A 19,967-nucleotide genomic window follows, 5' to 3' on the forward strand; every position below is an offset into this window, starting at 1 on the left:
AAGTTCTTCCAGCTCTACTCACGCATTTAGTCGTCGTAAGCCCGACTAGTCCGACTAGACCGACTAGTCAAACCCATCCAGGGCCCTTGTTTACAGGGACTCAGCTCACAGCGGACATGCGGGCCGTGGCGTGTGCGGCTCGTAGTCTCACCCGCGATACGTATCGAGCTGAGTCCCTGTAAAAAGAGCCCCGGATGGGTTCGAAACTAGTCGAGCTTACGTCGACTAGATGCGTGAGCATAGCTGGAAGAACCTATATTTATAGTGCTTATAACCATTGTAGTTGTTATGCCACGTTGATCCAAGTGGCTAACTGGAGGGATGACTGAATATAGCAGTCCAAAAGCCTTACCATATTTTGGGTTACCCATTCTTCGCGCCTTTAAAAGCAATCAAGCCTCAAGAATCATTTAGGTACTGAGTCGAAATTGATAAGTAATTGTAATCGTTCTAAACTGATCTACGTACCTAATAGGTTACCTACTTGTAGATATCTACAAGTAAAGGAGTAAGTACGCTTATAATAAACAGACTTATTATATTATAACGTCATAAATCCAGAAATCTATTGAAGTTACTGAAGAGCATTTACTTATGAGTAAAGTTTCATTGTATGTATAATATTATAAATAAACTTAACTAATTAAGGTCGGTTTCTACTTAGAACATACAACTCCGTTTAGTTGGACCCTTAATTTAAACCCTCTATATTTTAGAGGTAAAATTGATTGACGAACTGAAATCTGACACTTAGACCAACTTCTAGTATCAGGGTAGGCAGAAATAACCGCAATTATTTCCTAAAGTGGTGATAGCTTAGTGGTTAAGACGTTGGCTTATTCGGCGGGTCCGGGGTTCGAGCCCAGGCACGTACCTCCAACTTAACGGAATAACATACGTTTTAAGCAATTAATTATATCACTAAAACGTCGTGTTGAAACCTGCATGCCTGAGAGTTCTTCATAATGTTTCCAAAGGTGTGTGAAGTCTGCCAATTCGCAGTGGGCCAGCCAGCGTGTAAAACCTTTCTCATTTTGAGAGGATCCCGTGTCCCGTACGCGGTGTTGGCGCACGATGGAATGATCATGGTGATAATGCGCACGAAGTCGCGGGCAATTGCTAGTTTATTATAATTTCACACAATAGTAACATTATGAGCATTTGTTTCTAATAAATTTTAATTTACGAAAGTGGCAGAATACGAAATTTTATTTTTATTTTTTTTATAATATATTTATTTATTCAAAATGTTGTACAAGACAAAGACTCCTAAAACTAGTACACATAAAAAAGGTAGAAACAATAGATATGAAAACCTGAAGGAGTGCTTTGGCGTCCGTAAACCTGTGTTACGGGCGCCGCAGCCATCCCTTGGATCCATCGATAAATATGGAGTAAATTTAAATTTAAATTTAGGCTATTTTAGTAACAATATTGTGTGTGCGTATGTGCGTGTGTGTGTGTGTGTGTGTGTGTGTGTGTGTGTGTGTGTGTGTGTGTGTGTGTGTGTGTGTGTGTGTGTGTGTGTGTGACTGAAGTCAATCATAGCTAGTTGTTATTTAACTTAGTCTTAACTAAGTCTTAACCACTACAAAATTACGTTATCCGATTGCCATCTCGACCTGTCGCGTAGTCAGTATATCGATCAAGATAATTAGATGCCATCGCTTAGATGACAAATCGTCTAAGGCCTAAGCGATGGCATCTAATTGCGAGCTTTTGTATGTATCATAGATAAAACTTTTATTATGGACTTGCTACTGACTGTGCTGGGACTATGAAAGGCTTAACAGCTATTATTCCTGAAACCTTCGCTTCGCATGTTTCGCCTAACTTCCTCAGTTATGCTCTTCACTCATCAACCCCCCTGTCCGTTGACGAACAAGATGTGTTGCAACGCAGCTATATTTCAAAGTTAGGATGTGAGTCTTGGGACATATTATTTAAGGGACATATATGTTTATATTATTACTGGGTATAAAGACATATTTATGATATTTCTACTATAATTGACTAATTACCTACTTATATAAGTTCTCCATCGAACTAACATTTTTACGGATGTCTTTTTTTTTCTAACTAAAAACTAATAACATTAAACTTTTTTTTTGAGACACTTACAATTATTGGTCATACCAAAACAACAATTTTACAATAGTCTGATTGGTCAAATATAATAGTTCTACTAGTTCTATCTCTATGTATTTTTATCCATAAGTCTCAACCTAAGTATAAGTATTCTTTACATAAGTCTCAAATCACACGTTTGTTTAATTACCAACTTAGTGCGTATGTTCTCCATTCCCCAATTGACTTCTACACGGCATTGTACCGGAAAGTTAAATCGGTTGGCGGTAAGACTTTGCTCGCACATGTTTTGCTAAAACACAATCACACCTGGTGTTTGTAGAAGCGATGTTAGAGTTTACAAGAGTTTTATAAAACATTCAACTTACTGAACACATCATTGAATTTTGATCTAACATAACATAAATATCAACTACTCGTTAAGACCACATTAACATTTAGGTAAACTACCGTGAGTGATTTCCATTCTATCTGTCCCGGCTGTACTCACGTGTTCAGTCGACGTTAGCCCGATTAGTTTCGAACCCTAGGACCCCGGATGGGTTCGAAACTAGTCGGGCTAACGTCGACTAAACACGTGAGTACAGCCGGGACAGATACTAATAGAAACAAATTAACCTGTTTAAACTGGGTATTCCAAAAACAAAATTTTAGTATTTATTTCATGTAAGACAACTAGTACCCCTTCTCATTCTGAGAGGAGACACGTGCTCTGTAGTGAGCCGGTCATGGGTAGATCATGATGATGATGAAGACAACTTGTGGCTCTTATACTACCTACGTCTGTGACTCTACCACCGATTCGGAATGCGGATCATTCTATGAGACCACCTTCCTAGTTAAATAAACTCAATTCATCGAACTTTAATAGTAATACAATTCAACTGTGGTCTGGTAAGTCTTCTTATGAAGTGTTAAGAGAAGAAGGCATTTCGAAGTGGGTATATTTGCAAATCATCTGTTTAACTCTATCAAGTCTTAAGATTATTCCTATTAAGTATACAAAAACTGACTATAATGGCAATAATTCATAATGGCACAGCTCAGCATTCACATAATGGTTGTATAGATGTTTACAGCTCTAGAGTAATATTATCAAAATTTCCGGAAATACGTTGCTGCGAATAATAACGTAACAAATATTTATAGGAATAACTCCGCATAACATACAAACAAACGTGTTTAAGACTGTCCCGTATACCGTAAATATGCCGCCGCGAGCCCGCACGGACCCGGGTCTGCAATAAAATAACTTACAGCCAAGGATAATTGCTTCATCATATTATATGCCCGGAATAAACAATATGGTATACCCAAGCGATTTAAAAACGCTGTGTATGTTCTCTTAGTGATAAGTAAAGTAATTATAACAAATTATAGTATTATTTTATTCTGTGTGTTTAGGCTAGTTAATATGACTCTTAATGGTTCTACCATCGAGATGGATCGTGGAGCAGCAAAGACCATACACCAGGTGTGTAAAGCGGTCTTATCTAATGATTTATTATTTATTATACACAAAAACTATATTACCACTTGAAACTAATAAAGATTTTATGCTTGTTTTAAACATAATAATATTATCACTATACATATTTCTCGTTATATTAGATACTATAAGAGTTGCATCATAATAATATGATGAAAAAATAGTGATATTATTGGAGAGGGAGTAAAAGCAAGCTCAGCGCTTACCGACTTACCAATTTATTTAGCAACGAGGTTTTTAAAACTCTGTGGGAATTCTTTGATTTTCCCAGTTTTCAGAATAAAAGTAACCTATTTCTGTCTCCGGGATACAAACTAACTCTGTACAAAATTTCGTCAAAACCGGTTAAGAGGATGGTGAAAAGATAACAAACAATCAGACATACAGATACATAGACACTTTCGCGACCGGTTAACCTGTCCCACAGTATAAGGAGACAAAGTAGTCCGACGGTAAAAGTCCCGGCATTACCTACTATGAAGATCCCGGGACGCTCGTTACCGCAAGATTGCTCTTTCTAGACGGCTTCGTCAAACCTCTGGTAGGTAGTACTGTGGGTAGGTAATAACATACCATCCTTACTCTGTGCCTGTACTGTGTAGTGTATAGTACACACACCGCCGCCGTTCAGATTATGTCCACTTTGCAGGAAATCGTTGCTCTATAAATAACGACAACTCTCTAGACGCTTTGGTAGAGAGTTGGTACCTACGATTTTTATTCTGAGGCCATTGGGTATCTGCTGCTTTCTTATAATTAATGATTATTAAACATACCTAAGATCCTAAATAATGAACTTTCATTATCAAACTTTTGCCTCAGGTAGATATTTGAATAAGTATTCGTCACAAAATGAATACATTATAATGATTTTACTTCGTTATTTTTGCAATTTCCAGCAAAAGATGTAAACGGATTTGTAATTAAATTAATTCCGTGCACCGCTGGGTGTCAAGAAGTTGAAAACAGCGAAATAGACAAATATATTTTAATTCTCTTAAGCTACCAGCAGCGCAGCTTTTTGTTTTTACAGAGCTTTTTTAGTTTAAGTTTTACAGAAAAATGAGCAGCTTTTTATATTTCCCAGCTATTTGAAAACTTATTTTTCAAACAACTGGTATAAACCACAATTTAAATTAAATTCTTAGATTACATAGCTTAGGTATTTATTTAAAAAACTTTTATAGAATTTTAAAATGCCTGTCTGTTATTTCGAAAAAGCTAAGTCTTATTAAGCTCATACTTGTTTTATTAAGATTATTTACGCATTCTCAAACTTGAAAATCTTTCTGTCTGTTTGTTCAGGCTAGTCTTCGAAAAAATTGAATCGATTGTACAGGTAGATAGGACTCTACAAGTAGTGATCTAGGCTACTTTTTATCCCTAGCTGGGATAAAAAGTAGCCTAGATCACTACAAAACGTTTACATAAATACGCAAATAACAGAGCATACATACAAACAGTATACCTAATCTGTAACTAATTACTCTGTAGGCATTAAATTTCAAGATCCCGTATCCCGGCAATTAAATAAATATTTGATTAGTGGTAAATGAGAGCAGTGATTCTGGAGGGCATTAAATTCTGCAGGGGTGGCCAGGTGGATAATGAATACAAACTGCGGGCCGCGGTTAACACCGCACTAAATTAAGACAAGCGGACCACGACTCGGAACCTCTGGCTCGCAAGGAGCCACGCCCGCTCCCTTGCGTACCGTTCTTGAAACTTGAACAATCGACCTACACAACCTACCCTAATAAACAGCGAGTTCTCGTTTTGTAAAAACAAAAAGGCGCCTCTATTTAGGTCGTGACATGACTAGTATTCGTTTTCCAAACTGCGCTTTACGTTAACGATTTTTCTGTTTTATATGTACCTAATAATTAATTAATGTATTAATGTAGCTTTATTATCGAAACGTTGTTTGAGTGTATTTGGATCGCCCTTGTTAAAATTGCGTATAGCTTCATAACACCGCTAGGCTTTACAACTAAATGAGGATCATGTGCAAATATTATGTATTCATATTGGCTTTATTTTTTCATGAATGGTTAAATAGTACCTATCTGAGAAAAAGCCACTCTTGCACTAATCACGGCAGATGAAACCGATTTCAGCAAAAATGTGAGAAGAATAGATTTACTCACTGTAATTTATATTATGTTACAATCAAAACTCTTATACAGTCAAAAGTAATATTAACTGAAAAAACCTTATTTTACTGAATCGAATAAAAACCTTGACTTTATTATTCTCACCACCAAAGCTAAGTGTAATAACAGAAGTGATTCTACTCAGTGTAATTATTATTATACACTATCGGCCACCATTTCATAATGTATAATTTTGGAGGTATGTCGAACTGTATCGTTGTGTATTATTACGCTATACGATTCTGATCAGCAACAACAATCAAATGCAATTTGCAATTAACTCAGTTCGTAGAAATGGACGAATCGATAGAGGTCATCGGCACCATAGGCATCATCCGTGGTCGAACCCTCGGCAAGGGCTGCAGTTGCCACACTGTGCCCCCTTTCTCACCCCTTCGGGATTCCAGGAAAACAGTGCATGACCATTTTTTACCTGGGGTTGCGGTTAGTGTTTAAAAACAGACTTTACTGCCACATTTGCAAATTAATAATGACGCAGTTTTCAAAAATATTAATATGTAGATAGTAACAACACCATTGCGGTTTTATTAAACGTGACTCATTATGCAATGAATTTACCAGCATTCTATTTATTCTCACGCGATATTTTTTATTATTTAATAACATAAATAATGGTGTGATAGGTGCAAGCTGACCCGCTTCCGCCTCGTTCGACTGGAATTTTTCTTTCCTAGCCAGAGCCTACGTAGGTATCGTCCGTACAAAATGACTCCTTACGCGCCATTTTAAACCTATGGGTCAACTGTCATGTTAAAAATACGTTTCACCCTTGGGTTCACGGTTCACCTCAATTTAAAATAAGGACTAAAATCGTACTTTTGACATGAAATTTGAACAAAAGTGGCGCATGAGTCTATTTTTGTATGTTGGTTATGTCTACCTATTACCACAGAATATATAATAGTACTACGTACTATTACCTAATAGACAAATCTCTAGTTTCTAGAAGTAGTAGTTTAGAGCTAGCGCACACCACGGTAAATTTCCGTACGTTTTTTTTCCGGAAAATCTGTGAACCATAGAACTACATAGAAGCGCGCGCACTGCGGAATTAATTCCGCACCGGACTTTGATGCATTTAAATTCAAATTTACGGATTTTAAAACGCACCACAACTCATGGGCTATATTTTTTGAAAATAAAATATAGCCCAGTTATCTAATAATAAAATAGCTTTTATAGGTGAAAGAATTTTAAAAATCGGTTCAGCAGTTTTTGAGTTTATCCTACTTTTCTCTTATAATATTAGTTAATTTTCGTTGAAAGCCCTCTGTCGGCTTAATTTCTACCAATTATTATATTTCAACAAATTAACACAAAATAATATTAAACTATACATATAAACCTTTCTCTTGAATCACTCTATCTTGAAAACCGTATTAAAGTCCGTTGCGTAGTTTAAAAGATCTACGCGTTCATACATACATACATCCAGACAGCGGAAAGCGACTGTATTTTATACTGTGTAGAGATAGATATAATCTACACTCTTTATGTAATTTTTAAATGTTTTTTACTATTTTTGACTTGTAATTCCTTCGAAACTGATTTTTCGGCTACTTCCAATTATTGTCCGATTGAATTGAAGTTATACTTCGTTTTGATAAGTAAGTTTCAATCGTTTTTAGAACCTAGATTAAGAAAAGCTTTGATTTTAGAAAAGTTTTCTTTTTACTTTCAACTTGTTCTTCACACTACTCACGTGCAAAACAAGCAGTTTCAATGATTACTTACTAGGTATTCCAAAAGCGCTCTCAAACATAGCCATAAGACAAGAACGGGATTTCGAAATTTCTTTTCCAATTTTCTCCCAATGGCCATTAGGATGAAAAATAAAGTAGATTTCCGGACGAAGTCGAGATATGTGTTCGAAAGAATGAAATTTCAAACTAAACCGACGCAGCAGCGGGGCTGAGTCCTCTGAGCCGAGGAAACGACTTGGACGCAGACTATGTAAAATCAAAAAATTCTATATACCTAAGCAAAAGTCGTCTATAGCTGTACGTTTATATTAAAGGCGAAACCGACTGATTGACATATTATATAACATACAGTTCAAACCGCAATAGGTTTGCTTCCGAACGAGTGCAAGCTCGAGTTCGGGGGACGTAGAAATCACAACCTCGAACTGGCATTTCCCCTTATGTGGTGAACGTTGACGACCAAAATTTGCCAACTTTTCCGTTAGTGTCATATTCGTGTCAATTTATAATTCAAAATGTTCAAGGACCCTGGATGCTTGGATGAAAAAAAATGCAGTATCTATGTAGATTGCATGTAAATGTTAAAGTCTAAATGTAGACCCCTACTATTATTATTTTTTATGAAAAAGTGAACATAAACAACACGCCATTGTGGTGGACCAAAGCACAAGACAATTTTTCAGACGATCCACCCAAGCGAAGCCGTGACGGGTGTGGAAGATAAGCATAAGTAGAACAGAAAGTAGTTCACAACGCTCAATAATGAAAATCTACTACAACTAACAACAAATTCAATAACTTTCTTACTAGGTACTTCCCTTTCAACACAACAATCAATTCGACGCCGATCGCCGGATATTCTCCGTTATGATAACCTCGATCTAAGTTGTGTCCTCTGCAAACAAAGGCTGTGAGAAATATCGCAAGTTAACATAGTGTCAACAGGTTACTTGAGTCGAGTTGACAGTCTGTAATTTGGCGCTGGTGGACCGAGTTGCGGTCCCAACCCCTCGCTTATTTGCAAGCCCACAACTAACTTTAAATTGCTCGGACTAATATAATATAACGTGCATGACGTTACAGTTCTCAGTTTATGACCCGCCTCTTAGATTTTCTAACCCACGAACTAACTTCAGCTAAGATTAAATTATACATGTACAAAACGCTTTGCGTTATCATTCCTCATAAGCATATACTATCCAAAAAACGAACTCCATTCATCCACAATCTGTCTTTCCTACCAATCACAATCCGAGTACTTATCTTTAAAACAAGAATGAATAGGCATCTTCTAGGCAAACGCCTCTCATCTTAGGCTACATCATTGCTTCCTGTCAAGTGTGATTGTGGTCAAGTCAAGTATTACTGTCCTGCTTATACGTAATGAATTTAAAAAAAAAACATAATATCCCGTTCTGCAACACAATTTATCTTCTATACTTATAATAATTTGTTTATATGTTCGACAACTTTGAGTGCGTTTGGTGACTCAAACAGTGAGTTTAGTTGTAGTTTAGTGCTAGATAACAAGTGAGCAAGATAAGGCCTGCAAAATACATTGAAACTCTATCTACCAAGTAATCCATACTATAATATTGTTTTATGAGTGTGAGAGTGTATCTGTCAGTCTGTTAGCTTTTCACGGCCCATCTGTTTAATCGATTTAGATGAAATCTGGTGCGGGGATAGCTCGCACGGATCGGCATGGGTTATTTTGTCTCGAAAAATCAAAAAGTTTCCACGGGATCCTTAAAAATCCTAAAGCCTAAATCCACAAGGATGAAGACGCGGTCATCATCTGCTTGGTGCAGGGATAGCTTGCATCCAAAAGACGGCCATAAAATATTTTATCCCGGAAAATGAAATTTTTCACGGGAATTAAAAAACCTAAATCCGCGCGGATAAAGTTGCGGGCATCCTGTAGTGATCTTATAAACCAAAAATACCAGTATGGACCCAATATTTTACCTTGATCCGTTCCAGAGTTACAAAATCGGAATAAATGAAAACAATACCATCATTTTATATTACAATTTTATACACTGTTTATTTTATATTTAACGAGAAGTTATTGCCGTAAGAGTAAATAAAACCAGTTCAGTGCGAGCAAAACAGTGCAACCATTCGGTTCCGTACAATGAGGCAGAATTTTGAAATAGTTTTACTCTCTCTGCCACACGATTTCAAGAAGATAATTAAATTGTTCAACTGCTATCGTTAATATATCTTCTACACTATCGATAACTAACCCTTTTGAAGCTAAGCTACAAAAAATATTAACGATTTGACGAAAAAAACACTCATTACAAATTTTTTATTTATTATTCTAAACCAGCTTAAACCACGTGGGTTTAGTTATGCCGGAGTCCTATCCTGAACCATACATGATTATTCTAAATTTGCATATTTCTAAATAGTTATATAGAGGTCAAGGTACGAGTAAGCATGTCTTTAATGCTTGCCAAAGTTATCAAATATTTTATTTAGACAAGCAACTCTCAAGAAGTATTAATTAAAAAGATTTATTAACAGTTGTAAACGAAATACTAGGGTCTAGAACCAAGTTTAAATATACGAGTTTGTAAGTAATGAAAATTAAATACATAATGTATGATTCTTGTTGCGCGCCATAATTTCAAATTAGCAACGTGACACCCCGCTGGCAAAAACAATTTCTTAGAAACTAGGAGGCTAGGAGCTAACAGAGAGTCTCTCGCTGTTACTGTTTTAAAAGTTTATACTCGAAGCTTTCTTCTGTATCTATAATGTATTACCTATTTGCACATTGCATTCGAGAATCTTAAATCTTACTAGATGATGCCCACGATTTTATCCGCGTAACTTCATGTTTTACACGACTGCCCAAAAGAAGGAGTAAAGAAGGAAGTAATGTTTTCAGGGTATGTATGATGTGAGTTTATTTAGTCCACCGTGCTGTGTTCCACCGTAACTTCTAAATGCCTGAACAGATTTGGATGTATTCGGTATCGTTAATATCCTTTAGTCACTCAGGATGGTGAGTGACTACACCCATAGTCTCTCATCACCCTGAGTGACTACATTTTTTTAAAATCAACATGGCGGCTGTAAGGCGCCATTTTCGCGTCGGATTTTTCAAAACTTTTAAATTACTTATTTGAAAATTCCGCAGGATCTCTTTGATTTTCCGGAAAAATCCGTCTCCGGGATGCAAGCTATCACTGTACCATATAGAGATGATGCCCGTGACTTCTTCGGTGTGTGGATTTGGGTTCTTTAAAATCCCGTGGGAGCTCTTTGATTTTAAAAGGGAGTGGATAAAATAGACTATCCTGCATACCAAGTTCCGTCAAAATCGATTAATGAATGGGCCGTGAAAAGCTAGCAGACACGCTTTCGCATTTATAACAATATTAGTAAGGATTTGGGTGTGGTATTTACTTTATTTTTCTATTTCTAAAAAAGAATAAACATTGTAGATAATAGGTAGTAGGCTAGGCTCAAGAAATCCATACTGTTTATTATCTAAAAGGATATTTAATAGTTATAAAAGTCCATAAATTCAGCGTTGTGGCTCACGGAGGGCCTTATAATTTGCTCTACACATCTGAAAGAAGCGTGCCACTCCGGTATGCGTTTGTTCAGGAGCTAGTGAGTTTTCACCGTTATTTCTTTGGCTGAGAAATCCCTTCACACAAGTTTAGTTAGGAATTCCGTACACCTATCTTCGTATCGCGCCACATATTTTGTGTAGACTGAAGATAGGGGAAGTTTCCTTTTTCTTGCGAAAATTCGTTATCTATTTTGCGAGACGACGTTTGAAACCAGCGCCATAATTTTGATGGCATAAATTCTATTACTGTAATCTTTTTCACCTTTTGTTTACTCAGACTAGATAACTTTTATGATCTTAAAACAGATTTGAAATTGCTTTCCCCCTTTGTGAGATGAAAGCTTTACTTAAAAGTGAAAATGTGGTTGTGGTATATCTACGTATTTTTGTTCTTTTATTTAATTGTATATGCTTGAATGTTTTGAAGACAAAAATTAAACGTGAAACAGCGTTTATGTAATGGCATTTCAGTCGGTAAACTCCTATGCGATGATATTATTAGAGATGCAATTGTTTTGTAAACAAGTAGAGGTAGGTACAAAAGGGCTCCGTTTGTTTCGTGTCGGGAATACCTCTCCGGTGTAATATTGGGAAAAATTTGCGGGGCACAGGATAGTTGTGGGGGTCAAGTTAATGATATCACCGCCATTTGCGGACGAGACCCCGCTCCGAATTGCGCCCGGGCACGTTAATGGGCCCAGCTATAGCGCTCTGAATATTTTAAAGGACATTCGACGAAATTACTACAAAAATAATGCCGCTTTGCTTGTACCGAATTACCTGAGAAACGGTTTAGAGACCGGCAATAAATATGCATGGAATCCTCTTACTATTATGCCTCTTTGGAGATTGCTTTTTTTGGATGAAACAAAAAATTTGGGAACATGATTCCATAATAATAATTATCATCTATCTACCTACCACAGACCTTCTACCTACCTACTTATTTACATTCAACCGATCTTGATAAAATTCTACTTAAGTAGTTCCTAAATTAAAAAGTTACGTTGGTAACAGACACTAGGCAGGCAAAGACAGGTTGTAATTAGACATATTCAGAGCCAATGCAATAAAAAAATCGGATCCTAATAGACCAGGAAATAGTAGGCTAACGGCAAAGTGGACCCCATCCGGGATGGGATAACGTTAAGTCGAAGAAGACAAATTCGTACGCCTTATCTGAGCGATGTAAATATGTCGTAAAACCGATCATTCGGCGAAGTCAGTTTCACGTGCCGCAATAAGTACATTTCGGTACAGAGTCTTAAATAATAAATGAGGTTCGGTAATAGAAGAGCACGCAAGCGTCGGCGTCGGCGGCGTCGGCCGCAGCGGCGGAATATTGCCCCGCCTCGCCCGCCGCGTGCAGACAGCGGGTACGTGCGCCGCATAATGCACCGTCCCGTGCAAAATTCACAACTACCCTCGGGTAAAATTTACTAGCGTACATCTCATTTGCTCTTGTTTCCCCTTTTACGTTTTGAAAACTACTTGTTAGTTTCAACTGTTTAGAATTTTTATAAGGTTGAAGGTTGAGATCATTTGTCAATATTTTTTTCGTACCTCGCTATACGGATTTAGGTATTAGGTATTTATAAATAAAAAACCGGCCTAGTGAGAGTCATGCTCGCTCACCGAGGGTTTCGTACCACAGTCGTATTTTTTCCTCATTTTGCACGATAAATCAAAAACCATTATACCTACATAAAAATAAATAAGAATCTGTTTTAGAATGCACAGATGAAGCCCTTTCATATGATACCCCACTTGATATAGTTATCTGCCTTAGAAAATTGAAAATACTAATTATTAGTTCACGAGCACAATTTTTTTTTTGTGATGTCACCACAAATTTACGGTTTTCAGATTTCTTCCATAATGTCTGCTATAAGACCTACCTACCTGCCTTTCATGATTTTAGGTCAATGGTAAGTACCCTGTGGGTTTCTTGACAGACAAACAACAAAGTGATCCGATAAGGGTTCCGTTTTTCCGTTTGAGGTACGGAACCCGAAAAATCATTTTGATTTAGGCGCGAGCACAAAACTTTTTAAATCTCTCGTTTTGGTGTACCTAGAGGCCTCGCGCAAGGCTTATATAAATAGATAGATAGATATGTATGTTGTTACTTGTTAGTTTTCCCTTAAAGTTTCCTTTAAGAATTATTCAAAATTGTTATGCATTATGCAAGGTGCAAAAGTTTTACAGTAGCACCGTGTGCTTGGGATGCGACTCATACGAAAGAACTTTCCATAGGTTTTTAGCGTTCCTAAAATTAAATTATTTTAACCATCTTTACTTATTATTTATAAATACGAAACGTCTAAGAGTCTGTCAGTTTATTGTTACTTCTTTACCTCCTCATGCCGCATACGGCATACCATAATATTATAGGTAATACTTACCTACCTTTCTTTTTGGTTTTGGGTGGAAGCGTACACAAAAGCACAAAATATAGCAGACGTTCTGGAAAAGAGGTAGAATAATGTGAGATTAAATTACCTACCTTTAGGTATACCCAGTGGCGTGCACAGGAGTTCAAGCCAGGGTTATGCATTTAGGTATGAACTTATTTTACGGCAGGTTATAATGAAAAATAAGCATTGATTTATTACAATGAGGGTAAGCAGTGTGTTTATGCTTCTATGAGCTGCACGCCACCGGGTATACCTACCTACAAGTCAGTACCTACTTACTCAATAGTTATTAATTTTATTCTGTGAATTTATTGGTAAACGAGCTTTTGCCCTCGGACTTCCCCGCGTAGTGGTTAAGCTTTATTATTATCAGGCTTCTGTGGACCAATAAACATATTATTTTTATCAATATTAAAGCATAGGTAGATATATGCTTTTAAGAACTACAGCATCTACATATGTACTGCATGCATCTACATATATGCACTCTACAAAGCTTTTCAAGAGCCAAATGTGGTCAAAACTATTAAACTGTCAAGAATGCAATGGAGGGCATATTGTGGAACGCATCGACGACTCTAGAGCACCAATGACCAAGCAGGTTTCGAACAGCCAACCGAAAGATCCTACTTATAAGTTGTAGAGGCCGAGGAAGAGCTAGAGGTCGGTGGTTTGGCGGCAAGTCATAGAAGCCGAGGAAGATCCGTTTATTAATGAAATAGAAAGGGACATAAGAGTTTTGGAGTTCGGAATATTGAAAAGAAACTGCTCTTGATCTCTTTCGTTGCAGAACTTTGCTTAATCAAGCGAAGTTTCATCCGCAGCTGAAGGAGATTTGATGATGATGATGATGATAGTATACTTTTGAAATAGTTCACCTCAATCTGAACTTAGCGTGGTGCGAGGAAATCAATATTGGACGAGCGCACAATGCCTAAGCCTAGCCCCTTTAGCAGCTAAACCTAGTACCTACCGTCTTATGAAGAAGCTACAGCAGCTATTAAATACTCAAATTTTCATCCGTTACTCGATTGCTTAGCTTCTTTCGAACCGACCACCGTTGCAACTCACGTGACCATTGTGTCGGAGAAAGCAAGGTGATAACTTGTTTAACTAATTAAAGTAATTAAAAACACGACTGCAAAAAACGGATTAAAAAAGCAAAAAAAATCAGGTACATATTTAGAGTTAAGGTGAAATAAAAAACTCACATACCTACATATATGAATGCTGAAAACAATTACACTTCTTTTTAGGGCAGTTGTGTAAAAATCAGATGTTCAGCAGCTGAAAAAAAAAACCGGCCATGTGCGAGTCAGACTCGCGCACCGAGGGTTCCGTACTACAGTCATATTTTTTCAAATTTTATGCACGATAAATCAAAAACTATATGCAATGCATGCATTTTTAAGCATAAAAATAAATATAAATCTGTTTTAGAATATACAGGTAACCCTTTCATATTTGCTTAAATAGTTATCTTACTTTACTAGTAAAAAATATTTGTTCATGAACACATTTTAATATATTTTTTGTGATGTAACCACATTCCTTTACTTCTTTCTACCTTTTATAAGACCTACCTACCAAATTTCATGATTCTAGGTCAACGGGAAGTACCCTCTAGGTTTTCTTGACAGACACGACGGACAGACGGCCAGACAGATAGACAAACAGACAACAATAAGGGTTCCTTTTTTCTTTTGAAGTACGGAACCCTAAAAGGCAATAGGTTCAATAGGGTTGCAGACTAAAGATCTGAAAATCTTAAAAGTTAGTGAAGAATAGGCTATAAATAAACAGCGTCGGGACTTGGACCGCCTAAGTATTTCTTTAGGATTATTTTCGTAGACGTTTTGAGTAAGAAAGCCAGATAAAATTTAAGGTTATCGAGTTATCGGCAAAGCTTTTATTGGGATAGGTAGAGCCTTAGAGCCTTATTTGATTAGGCTTATTCTACTAACCCAGAAGTTGTCTTTATCACTTTTTTACAAATGAATAAAGTAATTTTGGAATATTAGTAAAAAGTAAAACAAAAAAAATTATTTAAGTCTATATTAAAACACTTTAAAAGCTTTTTAAAAAACATCTACAAAGTAGGAAATTTGGACGTAGAAAATTTTAAGTGTGGTGCACAATTTTATCTTTGCCACTAAAACTTATATATCTTATATACTAATATGGTACTTAATATATTATCTCTTTTCTTTCAAATATTTTTCATTAGATCACGGATTATACACAATCCTCTCCCAATTCGCTTTATTTTCTCACCAACGACAACAAATGACAACGTAAGTAGATTAAAAAATCTCCAGTTTCTTTCTTATAACTAATAATATGATACGTGGATAGATACAGAAGGTATAAGTAGGTACCTATGCTTTAGGTATTTATATACCTAGTAGGTAACGTAAGGTAGGCTTTGTCTGCTGCTTCTTATTAACGTGCATAAATATCAGTTTCCCCTCTTTGCCAATTTAGTGCCGCTGCGAGACGACGACGCCGACGCTCCAAACAAATCAACCTACCCCATGAAAGTCCTATACTATATTTTTGTTTATGTATATAGTCTATATTCTAGTCTAGTATATTCTGATACCCACCTGATACCTAAGTATTTTAATCAAGATCTGTTTTTTAGGGTTCCGTACCTCAAAAGGAAAAACGGAACCCTTATAGGATCACGTTGTTGTCTGTCTGTCAAGAAACCTACAGGGTACTTCCCGTTGACCTAGAATCATGAAATTTGGCAGGTAGGTAGGTCTTATAGCAGACATTCGGGGGAAAATCTGAACACTGTGAATTTGTGGTTACATCACACAAAAAAAAAATTAAATTGTGAATTGATAAATAGAATTTTTTAACTTTCGAAGTAAGATAACTATATCAAGTGGGGTATCATATGAAAGGTCTTCACCTGTGCATTCTAAAACAGATTTTTATTTATTTTTATGCGTCATAGCTTTGAAATGTCGAAAAATACGATTGTAGTACGGAACCCATCGTTGCGCGAGCCTGACTCGCACTTGGCCGATTTTTTCCCATTGTTTTTCTAATCCAGATCTGTCCGGCTACTAGTTTTTATAGTCGGCGATTGCTATCTGATTTCTTAGTGGATTGGGTACCTGTTTATATTGTATTTAATAAAGACAGCTGTAAAATCTCTATGAAGTTAAAATTAATTAAGAAGTCTTTTTTTATACAGGAACACGAATTTAATTATAATTAATAATATCTTAATAATAATTAGGAGGTATCTAAAAACAATAATCTCCAGAGGAAATAAGTGTATTGTTTGGGCCGAACATCGCACCGAGAGTGAAACAAAGTTTCAATACTATTTTACTAGATTTTATTATCTGGAACGGGTAATTTTCCCTCTACAAATACTCGGCTCTGTTTATTCGAGAGCCCCAGCGCGCGCTAAATTTGAATTCATGTTACGAACGAGCTACATAAACCAATTACGAAGCAGGCCCAATAGCGGGCGCGGCGGCACGACGGAGAATCGATAATTCACAAAATGCCCGCTAGAGAACGCCACCATCGTATCCGGTGCGCGCCCACACTACTCCTCCACGTTGCGCATCCACGCATATAAGTTTGTAAGGACGTCGAAATATTTTTTTACAAAATTAATATTCAACTTTTTGAAAAATTTACGTACCTACGAAAAATTTTACAACGATGTGTTTTATTTGCAAGATTAATAGATAATTATGTATGCACTTTGCTAAATTAGATATGGTATTTTTGTAATTTTTTTAACAAGTAATTTGTTTTGCCACGTGATATTAACGAAAATTAAACTTTAACTAACATCATAATTAGGTCTTTTTCATTTTAACCGTAGTATAATAGTACCAGATATGTTAAATATTGACCTTGTCAAGTAAACAATGCAAAAATAAACAAAAATTGGACGTCCGTACAACGTCACGCCGAGCATGCGCTCAAGTCAGCTGCTGCTTAGCTTGCTGTTTCGTATCGCGCTTCTTGCCCGCTTTTAATGTTTTACGTTTTATTTTGTTATTTCTGTGATGTAAACCAATTTTTTAACTAAAATTCATCTATTTCGTTAAAGTGAATGATATTGTGCCGTATAATAGTGGTGCTAGCAAACAGACAGCAGATGAAATAAGGTAAACGCCTTGATATTTTTGTTTGTCGAGAACATAACCTCTGTGTGACCAAATATGATCCTGTTTTCGGTGTTCCTTGTTGTTTTTACGACGATGTTGGTACAATTATCGATTAAAATTATGTAACGATCTTTGTACTAGTGCATTTTGAACAATTTTGTAGTATTTCTGATGAAAAACATGATAATTTGGACACACAGTTGTCAGTGGCGTCTGACAGATTTTATACAAAATAATGAGAATATTATCTTACTAAGATTTATCCATGTTTTGTAGTGGATTTGGTTTATTTCGTTTATTTTCATAATATGATAGAAATGTTGACATGACATAAATCACCATGACAATGCCCGCTTGATAAAACAATGTCGTTGTTTGTTACTCCCATAGGGGGCGCTAGTGAATTGTTTGCGACTTGAGAGAATTTGCGATTTGCCGCCGTTTTTAAAATATTCTTGTACTTATCTACTCTTGAAAACTTATAGGCATTATTTTACTTCATCGATGTATTTACTTAATATTTAAGTACCTACTTACTGAAATACTGAGTAACTTTGAAGAAATTTTGTTTTTGTTCTATTGTCTATCTGGAATTATTTCAGAGCCTCGATAGCTCAACGGTTAAAGGAGCGGACTGAAATCCGAAAGGTCGCCGGTTCAAACCAAACCCGTTGCACTATTGTCGTACCGTTGTCGTACCTACTCCTAGCACAGGCTTTACGCTCAGTTGCAAGGGAAAGGGGAATATTAGTCAGCTTAATAAACTTGGCTAATAATCTTTAAAAAAATATCTTTGTAGATAGGTACTGTCAGACAAAAGTAAAATAAACTATTATTCCGGATATTTTATGCATGCGGGGTTTGCTTTAATACGATTGTTCTGTTGTGCGCACGTTTTCGTTGACAATATTTTTACGTAACAATCGCTGGCCATATAAATAAATACGTATGAGTTAGATCTCTCATAAAAGTGAAACAAGTTTTGAGCAACATAAATACCTACTTCCGCTTGTGACACGACTGTACTGTATGTAGGTATGTAAGTTTCTTTATTTTACCATAACTTCTAAATGTAGATCAGTTAGTCAGCTTTTCCTTTTATATTATATAGAAGAAATAGATAGTAGAGATTAATGGAAAGAATGTAGGTATTGGCATGCAATCAGAATTTCATTAAGACATATAGAGCAATTAATCTCTAGAAGTCCCGAATTTAGTTGTGTTTAAAACCTGCGTCCATGCCAGCCGTCATAGCAGGCAGCATCGATTTAGGTACCTACCAAACCTTAAATCGATAGCAGTCCGATAAGAAGTTTGTAGTAGAACTTTAGGGTTCCGTACTTCAAAAGGAAAAACGGAACCCTTATAGGATCACTGTTCTGTCTGTTGTCTGTCTGTCTGTCTGTCTGTCGGTCTGTCAAGAAACCTACAGGGTAGGTACTTCCCGTTGACCTAGAATCATGAAATTTGGTCTTATAGCAGACATTCGGGGAAAAATCTGAAAACCGTGAATTTGTGGTTACATCACATAAAAACAATTAAATTGTGGTCATGAACTTAAAATTAGTATTTTCAATTTTCGAAGTAAGATAACTATATCAAGTGGGGTATCATTTAAAAGGGCTTCACCTGTGCATTCTAAAACAGATTTTTATTTATTTTTATGTATAATAGTTTTTGAATTATCGTGCAAAATTTCGAAAAAATACGACGAGGGTTCCGTATTCCGTAACCCTCGTTGCGCGAGCCTGACTCGCTCGTCCTTATCTTGTAGCAAATGGCATGTTCAGAATTGCATCAAGTTTTAATTTTACTGATGAGTACTGCAAAGCAATAACAACATCATTGAAAGCTTTGTTTTGAACAAGGGACCAGGATTGTTAGGCACCGAGCACATAAGTTAATTGCGCCAGAATAACGGGGATTATCGTGCTTATTAATGTAGATATTAGATGGTAGGATGTTAGAATGGAGTAGATGAAGTGGAGTGGATATTAAGTAAGGAGTTAGAGTTATATTACTTAGAAAAGGTTAACGAAAATATATATCTAAGTATAGGGTATGTTTACGATAATTATTATAATACAGTTTAAGAGCTTTCGCCGTTCGAACAATCGCTGCTAATGGTTATTCGAAACGTTAAGTGCACACGAGTAGCTGCATAACGCTAGCAAATGTCGACTTTTGTCCGAAATAACCGTCTCGTCAACCATATTCCGTTTAATATAGGGCTGCCGTTCTTTGTGTCGTTTTATCTGGTCATCTCATTCTTTGCATCGTTTAACCTGGACTTCTACTCATTCTTTGTATCGTTTCACCGGACATCTCATTCTTTGTATCTTTTCACTTGGACTTCTCC

General features: G+C 36.4%; 1 protein-coding gene across 9 annotated transcripts in view; it reads left to right on the forward strand.

Annotated features, from left to right (window-relative positions):
* mbl (muscleblind) overlaps positions 1-19,967 on the forward strand; it is a 379,239-nt gene that overhangs the window by 177,320 nt on the left and 181,952 nt on the right. For 4 of the 9 annotated variants that reach the window (XR_011237934.1, XM_069505376.1, XM_069505476.1 and 1 more), the window contains exon 1: positions 17,425-17,608. The exons of 1 other annotated variant lie outside the window; for it this stretch is intronic. The gene's annotated coding sequence lies outside the window, so the exon portion shown is untranslated. Of the gene's footprint in view, positions 1-17,417; positions 17,609-19,967 lie in introns of those variants that run through there. 4 more of the 9 variants (XM_069505314.1, XM_069505346.1, XM_069505145.1 and 1 more) reach the window with 2 other exon arrangements.

This window comes from Maniola hyperantus, chromosome 1 (assembly GCF_902806685.2).
Source record: "Maniola hyperantus chromosome 1, iAphHyp1.2, whole genome shotgun sequence".
Taxonomy (NCBI): domain Eukaryota; kingdom Metazoa; phylum Arthropoda; class Insecta; order Lepidoptera; family Nymphalidae; genus Maniola; species Maniola hyperantus.